At 38.1% G+C, this 12695-nt stretch overlaps 1 protein-coding gene across 1 annotated transcript in view; it reads left to right on the plus strand.

Moving 5' to 3' along the window:
* Positions 1-838: 838 nt before the first annotated feature.
* PTPRR (protein tyrosine phosphatase receptor type R) overlaps positions 839-12695 on the plus strand; it is a 226823-nt gene continuing 214966 nt past the window's right edge. Inside the window, exon 1 of the mRNA XM_054718843.1 lies at positions 839-902. The gene's annotated coding sequence lies outside the window, so the exon portion shown is untranslated. The remainder of the gene's footprint in view (positions 903-12695) is intronic.

A 12695-nucleotide genomic window follows, 5' to 3' on the forward strand; every position in this document is an offset into this window, starting at 1 on the left:
TGGCCAGTGAAAACTAAAAGAATTATTCAATTCAATGAATGTTTATCTAACAGAAGAAATAAGGGTGAATGTATTACTTTATCTGGATGGTCATGCTACTCTCAGTAAGAAGGAAAGGATAGGTATTGTTGCATAACTAGATGTTGCTACCACAATGAGTGTACTCAGATTCCTATCAGTGAGCTTAAAATACTCTAGAAATATTCATATATACTCATGAATATTAAAGGGAGGAAAGCTTTAATATGATATAAATTATTGTCATTTGAGGAATAGGTAGGACATCCTGGAATAGAAGTACAACAGAGTGTAGGAACTGTGAGTTTAAATAAAGGAGGAAATTCCTGGCTAAAAGAGGTATTAAAATATCTGATAAATAGGACTTTTTCAAACTACTACTACTTCTGCCTACCCAGAGTTTCTGAGATGCCTCCATACCACCAAGTGTGTTCTATTTGTTGGGGATAATGAAGCAGTGGAAAAAGGAGACTAATCTTAATCCTTCACAAGTCTTAAAGCCACTTAGAATAAGCAGCTCTCCATATCATATCTTTCTACTGATCTTATTAAATAAGGTCTTTGAATTTTGTTTCTGTTTCTTCCCCCTTTCAGGATGCTTTTCAGGAAACAATGATCACATTTTGGCAATTCATCATAAGAGGACTGGGAAGCCAGCATTCCTTTATCACCATTCACAAGACATTGAGAAGAGCCTGGATATAGCTCCACAAAAGATATATAAACATTCTTCTTCTGAAACTCAACTAAACAGAAACCACCAAATTGTCAATTCAGCATTTCTTAGGCCTGCGTATGATCCATCTCTCAATCTGTTGGCCGTGGCTGGTCAAGATCTTGAAGTTGAAAACCTTCCAATCCCTGCAGCAAATGTAATTGTGGTGGTAAGTATTGCACTTAACTGATGTTTATGCTGGTGCTTTCCACTGTGGTTGATGCTGAAAAAAAAAAAAAGAAGAAGAAAACTATTGATCAATAGTTATCTTTGGATAGCATTGACTTTTTTCTCCACAATACTTCTTATTCTCTAATATTTCTTTTTTGTTACTTTATTATTGTTTCTTGGCTTCCTCTTGAATATGATGAGCCCAAGGAATAGGAAGCTTTGTCTGCATCCTCTGTGCATAGCACAGTTCATGGTGCATAGTAGGTGCTTAATAAATATTTGAGTTAAAAATTGGTTTAGGAAGGTCTTACAAGTATAGCAGATCACATCCTACACTGAGCCTCCTGCCTTCTGTGATAATCTCTTCTAAGCAGATATGCCTTAATTTCTTTATACAGGTAAGCAATACTTATTAAAAGTCTCTGGTCACTTTACTCACATTGTAAAAAATGAAGAGTCCACTGAAAGGGAAGAAGTATCATAGGTGGAGGGTGGTTTTCTGTCACTGGAGTCAATAAGATGGTTTGGGAGTAGTTGATAGATAATATTCCTAACATCACTGTACAAACATTGCTCTTTATTAGTCAAGATGGTGCAATGGTCCCATTGCTTATATTCTTAGAGTATGCAACCCAGGCCTGAGGTTCCCAATTTGTGGAGGTATCATGGTTTAAATAATACTGACACTATTTAGATAATAGTCCCTCTCAAGTTTAAAATTACTATAAAAGGCTCCACATTAAAACTATAGATCAGTAGCTAAATGATTGATATTCCATATGTTGATATGCAATATAAATATGTTAATTATATTTTGGGGCAGATAATTCAATGAAGCCATGTTTGCATTTTGGTAACCTCTCTCTGCACAAAATATAATGAAACTTAACAAGCTTTTCTTAAATTTTTTAACTGCTATATATAGGACACCTTACCTAGTATTAAGAATAAAAGACCCATTTATTGATGTTTTCAACTAGCATACATTGAATATTTATTATATTCCAGTCTTTATTTGGGGTATCTAGAAATAGAGACAATTAATATGGAGTCTCTGATTTTACTTGAGAAATGCCTGGGGGGGAATGTCAGTAATTCAATAAAAATCATAAGTTGAGGACACAAGATGAGCTCTTGTTAAGAGAAAATCTGTGAGTCATTTGCCTCTTGAAATACTTGAACAAATTTTCTGCATTTACATGAGTAACATGTTCTGAAAGTGAAATCCATGTATTCAGTAAAGGTAAATGATGTTAATGATGTCGCTGTATTTGGATATGCCTGTGATAATGCTGGAGCTCATGGGAAATATTTTTTCTAGAAGCCATCATTTACCCAGAGTTGTGAACTCTTAAAGTCATTGTGAATTACAGTTCAAGAGGTTCGTTCCCTCTTGTAACGTCATATACTGTCTAGTTAATTTAATGTCATGCAGGATAAAAGGTATCAATGAGGAATTCTGGCATGTAATTTCACTTGTAGTTTATTTGTGGTTTGGAAATTCATGAAAAAGATGCAATAGGCTATTTCACTGCATTATCCTTCCCAACCACTCCTAAACTATTTCTAACCATTCTGTGGCTTTGATAGTTTGCAACAATTGCTAGTGCTAATGTTTCCTATAATCCACTTACATTACTTATGCACATGGTGATTTAGTAGAAAAACCTGGGAAGTGGGATTATTTTAAAATAAATCAATAATGTTCAGCTTACTAAAAAACAGAGAGTCAACATTCAATCAAGTATCGGCTGGTTTGAAGGTTCAACTATCCAGAAAAGAAATTTAGGAATGGAGTGTAGATGATGAAAGGGAGATATTCTGGTGACTAAAATGACCTTGATGGAATAAATGATATGTTTTTGTGTGGCCAGGCTATGCATGTAATATATATATATATGTATGTGTGTGTGTGTGTGTGTGTGTGTGTGTGTGCACACACACACACACACACACACACAGGCTATTTTTCTTGAGGAATATTGTAGTGGTACCAAAGAATTATTTATTGGATTCATTTTATTTCAAATGAGCAGTATTAATAGGTATTGTTTTCTGAATTAGGTAAATTATTGATGTCTGTTTTTCCTAGCTAGAGTGAAAAGTCATTTCCTACCTCCAAAATGTTTATGTAATTTCTAAGTCTTTCTAGCTCAGAGGGAGAGATCATTTTTTCCCTCCTCCTATATTTCTTTCTCTCTCTCACTTCTGACATCTCTAAGACAATGGGTTTAGAATGAGATATATAACCAGGACAGGAAAGATGCATGTGTCCCTTTTCCTTTCCTGATTCCTAATTGCTTTCTCAAAGCATTTCATATGAGCATTTGTCCACAAATGAAATTCTTTTCTTTTTCTTCTTTGTTTTATAATCAATAAAATCCACAGGTTGTTTACTCCAAAGAGAGGACAGCACAATTAAAATGTTTATCCTAAAGAATGCTAATTATGTTCCAGAAGCTTAATTAAAAAACTGTTCATGGGATTTTTGTACAAATTCAATATAGAGGGAATGTGAATGTCTTTAAGGTCAGTGCTATGGTAGAAGTCAAAACAACAACAATGGATTTAACCAAATGTGTCCTGGAAATTCTATTGCTCTTATCCCTGGATCCCCAAGATATTCATCAGGGCACAAGGCCACAATATCCGGAGGGAGGGAACTCAGGAGTGTCAGTGAAAATGGTAGAGTGGAAGCAGCTATAGGTGTTTCCAGTTCAGCAAGTTCTGCATAGATTGCTAAATGAAGACTATTATATTCTGGGGGAAATCTGAGAAAACTGGGATTAGGAAGACTTTGAAATATAAAGGGTAGAATATAAATGGTTTATACCTCAGGATGGAATTGAGGAAAGGAATAAAGAAAAGGAAGAAGAAGGAGAAGGAGAAAGAGGAGAAGGAGAAGAAGGAGAAGGAGGAAGGAGGAGGAGGAGGGAGAGGAAGAGGAAGAGAAAGAAGAAAAGGGAATGGAATGGGAAAAGGAGGGAAGGGAAGGGAAGGGAAGGGAAGGGAAGGGAAGGGAAGGGAAGGGAAGGGAAGGGAAGGGGAGGGGAGGGGAGGGGAGGGGAGGGGAGGGGAGGGGAGGGAAGGGGAGGGGAGGGAAGGGAAGGGAAGGGAAGGGAAGGGAAGGGAAGGGAAGGGAAGGGAAGGGAAGGAAGGAAGGAAGGGAAGGGAAGGGAAGGGAAGGGAGGAAGGAAGAAAAGAGAAGAGAGATGATACAGTGTCAGTTCCTAGGGCAGTGGAAAGACTTCTGTGAGCATGTAAGAATATGATGGAGAGTTCCTAGGAGGTTGGGATGGTCTCTGAGATTCCTTGAATACAAAAGCTTCTTGTCTTGCTCACTCACCCAGATCAGCACACACAGACATTCTCTTGTTTTTAGGCACATAACATATTTTTGCAAATATTTTTATCAGGTAGTTTCTTTTGAAGATTATTAAAGCCAAAAACTTGGGGTAACTGATTTTCAGTTACATCCTGAACTCTGTTAGGTACATCCTGAACTTCAGCTTGGTTCTGCTCTTGACCAATTTTGAGTTTTATCTTACAAGTGAAGAGATAATTACTAGATGTGATTTGAAAGAATTTAAAAGTCCAGCCTTCACATTGCCTTGCCACAGTAAATAAATTTTATATCATTTTGCAAATTATATGGTATATATAAATAATAGTTGGACATTTTTTCAATAGACAAATTGGCTTAATTATAATTTTGTGTTTGTGTAGAGAATATGCCAAAGGGTGGGTTTAATCTAAGTAGCTACCACTAGAATTCTGCTATGTCAGGAAAGGCTTATTGCTTAGGATTATTTTTTTCACAAGTGACAAGAAATCTAATCCAAACTAGAGAAAATTTTGAGGTTCAAGTACCAACACTTATGTAGTAGAGCTAGCTTTAGGTATGATTTGATCAAGGGCTCAAATAATCAATAAGGATCAATCTCCAAGTTTTATTTCTTCTGGGATGGCTTCACTCTCAGACTGGTTCTGTCCTCTTCTCAATTTGCTTTCCTAAAATTCCTGGAGTTTCATCCTTGCAGGTTCCTATTCTGTGAAGAAATGGACTCTTCCACAACTCTCAGTAATATACTGGGCACTCCTATCACTTGACCAATCTAAGTTAAGTACTCACTTCATCCTAGAATAATTAGTGGCTAAGTGATAAAATTAGGCTGATTATCTCAAACCTAAGCTACATGCCCCATCCCTAAAGCATCCTTAAACACCCATAAGGTATATAGGAGGTGAGGTCACCTGAATAAACATTGTGACACTATTAGCAAGCAAAGGAAGAACAGATGCCAGATAGCAGCTAAACGTAAGCTAAAGCAGCGTATCTACACTTCAGTTTTTGTTAAGACACAATAGCCCCTTCAAAAAAAATGAGGATGGTGAGGACTTACAACTTAACCTCAGGAATTTGATTCTTGTACAAAATGAGTGACAAGTCATACTATAAATTCTCCAATAATGGCAATAAGTAGCAAATTCATTCTGACATAGAAGAAAAGTAAGGTGCCTGGGCTATATGTCCTGTGACTAGACTCTTTGCCAATAAGAAGGGCCATAATTTTGTGCAATCTGTTGGACCCAGGATATTATGTTGCTAGAATATCTCCAATTTGTGAAAAATACTGTAGCTTGTATACTTTGTTATGGTGACTGCTTATATGATGGAGAATAAGAAGGCTGTGTTGAGCTGCAGGACAGCAGGTGCATACATAAACCACAGAAAGTGTGGTTCAAATGCAGGTTTTGGGAAATTTTGAATTATTATATGTCGAATGTATTCGGAGTCAAATAGTAAATACTAAATCCAAAATCCTAAATGGATGTAAGACACAGTTTTCTATAATGTTGTGTGTGACTTGGTTGTCTTTCAATACAGTCTGGGACACTTGTCTCAAGTTCCTAGAAGGAATGAGTACAAAAGTCTGAGAGTGCCCTGGCGTGTGTTGCTCAATGGTTAGAGCACTGACCCATGCACCGAAGGGTCATGGGTTCAATTCCCTATCAAGGGCACATACCTGGCTTGTGGTCTGATCCCTGGTCCCAATCTGGGCATGTGCGGGAGGCAGATAATGTTTCACACCAATGTTTCTCGCTCTCGCTCCGCCCTACCTCCTCCATTCCTTCCTTCTGCTCTCTAAAAATTAATGGGAAAAACATCCTTGGGTGAGGATTAACACACACAAAGGAAAGCCTGAGAGAAAAATCTCTTGCCAAGTCTTGATATGGTAGTCTATTTGTTAAAACAATTAAATTCTTTCCTTTGATTTTCAAGTAAATGTAGTGATAGTATAAAAACTTCTTTTCTGACTTCCTTGAAAATAGCATTTTGTCTGCAGACCCTACCAACTTTGTGATTTGGGATTTGGTCTGCGTATTAGTTATGTATTGTTACATAACACATTACCTCAACATTTAGCAGCTTAACACAATAAATGTTTATTATGTCACACAGTGCTGAAGGTCAGGAACCTGGGAGCAGATGAGTTGTGTGGTTCTGCCTGAGCGGATACTGAAGTCAAGCTGTCAGCCAGAGTTGAGTCTCTGAATGCTTGACTGAGCTGAAGGATTCACTTCCAAGCTCACTCCCAGGGCTATGGGCTGGAAGCTTCAGTTCCGCAGCACATGGATATCTCCATAGGCTGCTCACAACACGGCTCCCCCAGAGCATGTGAAGGCAGAGAGAGACATACCAACCACACGGCCCTGTATGACCTAGTCCCCAAGTCACACACCATCATTTATACTTTATTCTATTCATTAGAGATGTCGCTAGCTCTAGCCCACATTTATGGGACAGGGCCTGCAGAGAGAATGCATATTAGAAGGCAGGGATCACTGGAGATTGTCTTAGAGTTTGGGTATCATAATCTTCAAAGCAAAATTGAGGAATTACCGGTTTGTGCCATTGTTTGTTATGTACTTCTACCTGTGAACTTAAGGAAAGGTAATTGTTTGCAGGAACTATATTACAGAAATCTCATCATATATAGTAATGGTGGAAGAAACTAGGTCAATAAAGCTCAAACTTAAAACCTTTAAGCTCAAAAGAAACTCATAATTGGTGCCAATTTACAGACAAGAAAATCAAGGCCCCAAATCAGGAACTTCCTCCAGGTTATGTTGTTAGTAGTAAGTGCAACAGGCAGAATTAAAATCCTAATTTGTCTGACTTCAAATCTCAAACATTTTAAATTTTACCATAGTCATTTAGTTTGCTTTGGGAAGGTATTATTATAAATTTTTTCAACAGAAACTTTATGAATTACTCTTTATTTAAACTAAAGGTAATGTTAGCTGTTATTCTCTGAAAATATAGTCATAGGTAGCTAGATGTTACTGTTTGGAGCCAGAGGGTAAAAGGCAAAAGATCCATTATGGCCAAGGATCTTTATTATACATAATAATAAAAACGAATTATTCTTTCAAATTCTATTTTACTTTTAAGAAAGTCTAGGAAAAAGAGTTCTGTACCCAACTTCAGAAATTTGGTTAAATTTTTTCTTTTATCTTAACCTAAATGCTGTATGTTAAACTATAAGATCTTATATAATCACCTTTTTTAAAAATCCCAAACATTGCTTTTTGGTAAGCTTTGTGCTTACATTTGTGAGGTATTACTGTACCCCTGGGAAATAGTCTCGAAGTAGCAATTCCATTCTGAGCTTGGCATCCCGACAGTCATACTGTCACCATCTGTTGCTTTTCTCCATTCCTAGCTACTAAAGCAGCAAGGAGAATGCTCAAACACGTGCTGGAAATGTTAGAGGTCGAGTTTAGACAATGTCTATATGAAGTTTCAATACTGGACCACTCAGCACATCTGCTTGTTTTGGATCATTTATACTCAATGCTAAAATGACTGAAGTCTTTTTTTTAAAATATATTTTATTGATTTTTTACAGAGAGGAAGGGAGAGTTAGAAACATCGATGAGAGAGAATCATCCATCAGCTGCCTCCTGCACAACCCCTACTGGGGATATGCCCGCAACCCAGGTACATGCCCTTGACCGGAATCGAACCTGGGACCTTTCAGTCCACAGGCCGATGCTCTATCCACTGAGCCAAACCAGTTAGGGCATGACTGAAGTCTTAAGAGAACTGATTTAATTGATTATCACACTAATTAGACATTGACTATCTTTATGTAAAGTGTTCTAGTAATAGTTTTGTTCTGACTCCAAAAGCAATATACTTTCATAGAATTTCAGAATAGTTAGCAATATAGAAAAGGAAAAAGAAGAAATAAAAATAATTCTTAAGTGTTAGAGAATAATGTCATCTTAATATATGTATCTATATAACCTTTTATATATATGGGTGTAGACTTTTTTTAACAAAAATATGAAACCTGTACACATAAAGTTTTGTATTTTATTTACTTTGTTTATATTATGGACACGGAAGTATAATTTTTAAAATTACAAGATCAAATGTACTAAATCAAGTCTATGCCATGCTGGATTATGAAAAATAACCAAGTTACAGGAAACAATATTTTTGGTGAATAACTAACATACATAAGTCATGGAGAAGAAAAGTAAGTAATATCTATAAGGAACCAATGTCACCAGAAAGGGACCAGATGCAAGGCAGGTCTACCCTGGCACAGTCTGGAATGTGCAGGTTCTTGACTTTGTGCAGGAAAGATTTCACAACATGAAATGGTGATTTTGAGAGGACAGTTACTGAAGCTGGTGACAGTGAAACAAAGGAAGGACTTAAGATAGAAAAGGCAAGAACATGGCCACAGGAGTGAATCCTGCTTTGGCCCTTTGAAACGTGAGGAAGCTTCAAGCCTAGGCTAGGCTTCACAGGCCCTTTAGAAAGAAAGACACAGGCAGAGAAGTGAGCCAGCTGGGTTGTGTGGACTCAAAAAACAAATTACAGAGGCAAAAGGGGGACATTTGTAAACAGGTTCAGGGGATTAGCCTGGGAGGAGATTTGCTGCCCACTGCTCCCCTAGTTGCAAGTCTCCTGGGAACCCTTCAAGCTTAGGAGAAAGAAAGCAAAGATGCACACCTGTGGAAATAAGGGTGGGGGGAGACACAGGTGTGCACCAGAGAGATAGAGTGCTGGGTCTTTCGTCTTAAGGGCTTTTTATATGTTTTCTAAAGGCGGGAATTTTAGGTAAGGTCTTAGGAGAGGATTTCAATATGAATATTCATCAGCTTTCCAGGTTTGTCCTTTGATATGCTGATGAATCAAAAGGAGTTAATAGAGGGATAAGGGTAATTCTCTGGTTAGTTTTACCTTCCAAGAATGTCACTGAACAGGGATCAAGACCAAGGCAGGTCTGCCCCAGCATGGACTGGAATGTGTAAACCATTTGTTCCTACATGTCCTTGGTTAGGGAAGTAAGACCTTGTGCTTTATTATCTGTCTGCAAATTGCTCAACCATTTATCTGTCTGTTTCCTCATTCCACTTGCCAAGGAACTTTCCTGGCTTCTTACTATCCTGCCTCACCAAGAACAAGTAGGAGCAACTAGATTATCAGACATGCAAACGTTTTTTGAATGGACACCTAATCCTTGCTTCTTAAAAATATTCATTCATTCAAAAATATTATTGAGTGCCTCCTCAATAAAGTAGACTCTGGGGATACAAGAGTGGGAAGATAAATAAGATTATTTCAGCCATATAATTTACATTTTAATAGAAGAAAAAGAAAATTAAGTAAACAACTGAACATAATTTCAGATGGTGGTTAAGTGCAATGAAGAAAACAGAGTTACAAGGCAGGGAGAAAGTGGTGGAGACTATATGATATTGGATATTGAGGGATTCTGTTTGATAATCCAGGATACTTAGGGACTGAATCAAGAAAGAGCTCCTACATGGAAACCATGTGATAAAAGAATAATTTTGGAATCAGCAGAACTGTGCTGGAATCCCAAATCACATACATACTAATCATGATCCTGCAGTGATTTACTTAACATCTCTGTATCTCAGTTTCCTCCTTTACGAAAAAGTGATACTAATAATATCCATCCTATAAAATTGTTTCTAGACTTGAATAAGATAAAGCATTCAAGGCACTTAGTATCATGCCTGACACATTGTAAGATCCTTGTAAAAATTGGAGGCTATTATTATTATTACTAGGAGCCTAGCATGTAAAATTGCGCAGCCCCGCCCATCCATGCGCACCTCGCCTCGCCCACCTCGGCGCTGCCCCACCACCCGCTGACTGCCAGGCTCCCAGGACCCGGGCTGCTTTGCTCTGGCTACTGCCGCCACCCACCTGGTTCCCCAGGGTTCCCTGTCCAGTCATTGGTCATTACGGTGTTACGGCCACAGGCCTTTTATAATATAGATATGGAACAATGGAAAATACGTCTTTCTAGACCAGTGGTTCTCAACCTTCCTAATACAGCAGCGGTTCTCAACCTGTGGGTCACAACCCACAGGTTGAGAACCGCTGCTGTAGAGCCTAAGACCATCGTAAAACACAGGTATTTACATTACGATCCATAACAGTAGAAAAATTACAGTTATGAAGTAGCAACGAAAATAATTTTATGCTTGGGGTCACCACAACATGAGGAACTGTATTAAAGGGTCACGGTATTAGGAAGGTTGAGAACCACTGTTCTAGACTTACTACCAAGAATACTTGTATTTCTCCTGAGCCTCTGGTTGGTTTATAATTATATCTTTTAAGTGCTGTGAATCATATTTCCCTCTTACTCTTGACTGCTAAAAAGCTGAGAGCTAAATTTGTGGTCTACCTCTAGCAAATGTAGAGAACTTTATTGAATGCTTTATTTATTTTGTCAACTGACTTGACTCTTGGCTGGATATTTTCTTTTCTTCACTTATTTTTCTTTTAATTCAATTTCCTCAATTCCATACTTTTAATCAATTTTATTTTGTTTTGTATGTGATTTTTGTAAGCTACCATATATCTTTTCTCTAATATGTCCTAAACAAATAGTCATATAACAAAGTAGCAATCAGTATGGACAAGTTGAGTTTGAATGTTACACAGCAGGAAATCCCCTTACCGGAAGAATTTGTTTACCCATTAGGTTTGTAGAAATAAAATATAGTTCATATGAAAGAATTGCAATGTGTTATAATATTCTCTTTGGCTCACTGCTCAGTAGGCCCCAACCTCAGCCAATCCCAATGTCAGGGAATAATCCCTTATGAGCAGTTTAATACAGTGAAAACAGAATGGTTTTGTTTTATTTTATTTTATTTTATTTTATTTATTTATTTTATTATTTGAATTGATTTGAGAGAGAGAGGAAAGGAAGGGAGAAAGAGGGAGAGAAACATTGATGTGAGAGAGAAACATTGATATGTGCCCCAACCAGGGACTGAATCCACAACCTAAGTATGTGCCCTGACCTGGAATGGAATCCATAACCTTTTTGGTGTAAGGAATGATGCTCCAACCAACTGAGCCACGTGTTTGGGGCAAGAATGATTTTCAGAGACATCCTGGGTTCACATGCCGGTTCTGCCACTAGCTAGCTTTGAGATCTTGGAAAAGTTAATGAACATTCTGAGTCTTTGTTTCTTCATTATAATGGTAATTGTAATACCTGACCTGTCTACTGCCTGTGATTCTTTCTAGAACCAGTGAATTTATACCGTAAAGCATAGCACATTGTCATAATGTCAGCTGTCAAAATCATGGTGGAGGTGGATGATGATAATGTCAATTTTGTTGCTGATCTACTCCAATCTTGGGGTAAAATCCCAGTGTTGTAATGGGCTTCTTGTATTGCACAAATCTAGAAGGTACCCTTCACACTGTAGTTTAAGCCAACAGCATTGCCCAGAGCCCACACAGCTACATGGGGTGGTCCTGACTTATATAAGCCCTGCTTATATTTCATTGCTAATTACATGGTTCTTGACATCATCTTACAAACTTCACTTGCCTGGTTGCCAGCCCAAGAGGCTGTTGACCCCCTTAGAGAGGACTTGGGGTGCACACGTGGGAAAAAGGGTAGATTTGATTAAAAATACAACTTCCCACTGTAGTTTGTGCCATCTCTCAGGTGTCCTGGAGCAGGGGAAAAAAAAAGTTGCCAACTACTAACTCAGAATATAAAAACCAGAATTGAAAGTTAGTTATATTTTTTATTACCTGAAAGTAAAATCTCTTACTAGAACTAGTAAATATTTGGAAAATAATTCCAAAAAGACTGTAAATGGTCTATTATCAGGCACCATGACAACTGAGAGCAAGAGTTTTATCTCGAGAAAACCAGTTTGCCAGGAATTTGGGGCCAGTTTTGGTCTCCATAGGGCTTGTCCTGACTGCTTTACTTTACCTTATAGGATAATTGCCATGATGTCAGTCACAGAATGAGGTCTGAGAACAATCTGATCTCAGAGGAAGGCAGCAGTGAACTGAAAATACAATTGGTGCGGCAGCCCCGCAGTGCTCTGAATGTAACAGCCAGGGCTCTGTGGCTCCCTGGATTCTATGTCTTGAAGATGCCATCTCTGGGCCAGGCAAGGCCATATGGCTCAAAGGAATGGTGTGTGAGCAGATAAAAATTGGAGGGAGGGGACAGTGGAATCAAATTTACGAATGCATAGACAGATGTCGATAGTGCAGGGGGAGAGGGTTATACAATGAGACATTCCAAAGAAGTAGCTGTTAATAACCATGTAGTAAGTAGAATATTGGAAATATTCTCCAATGAACTTCTGAGATAAATTCAGACTCGTGCCTCCCCAAACCAAAGACTCCTTCCATGAAATGCTGACCTGTTGATGTCTGTAATGTCATGGCATAACACTGTAGGGAATG

The sequence above is a fragment of the Eptesicus fuscus genome, chromosome 7 (genome assembly GCF_027574615.1).
Source record: "Eptesicus fuscus isolate TK198812 chromosome 7, DD_ASM_mEF_20220401, whole genome shotgun sequence".
NCBI lineage: Eukaryota > Metazoa > Chordata > Mammalia > Chiroptera > Vespertilionidae > Eptesicus > Eptesicus fuscus.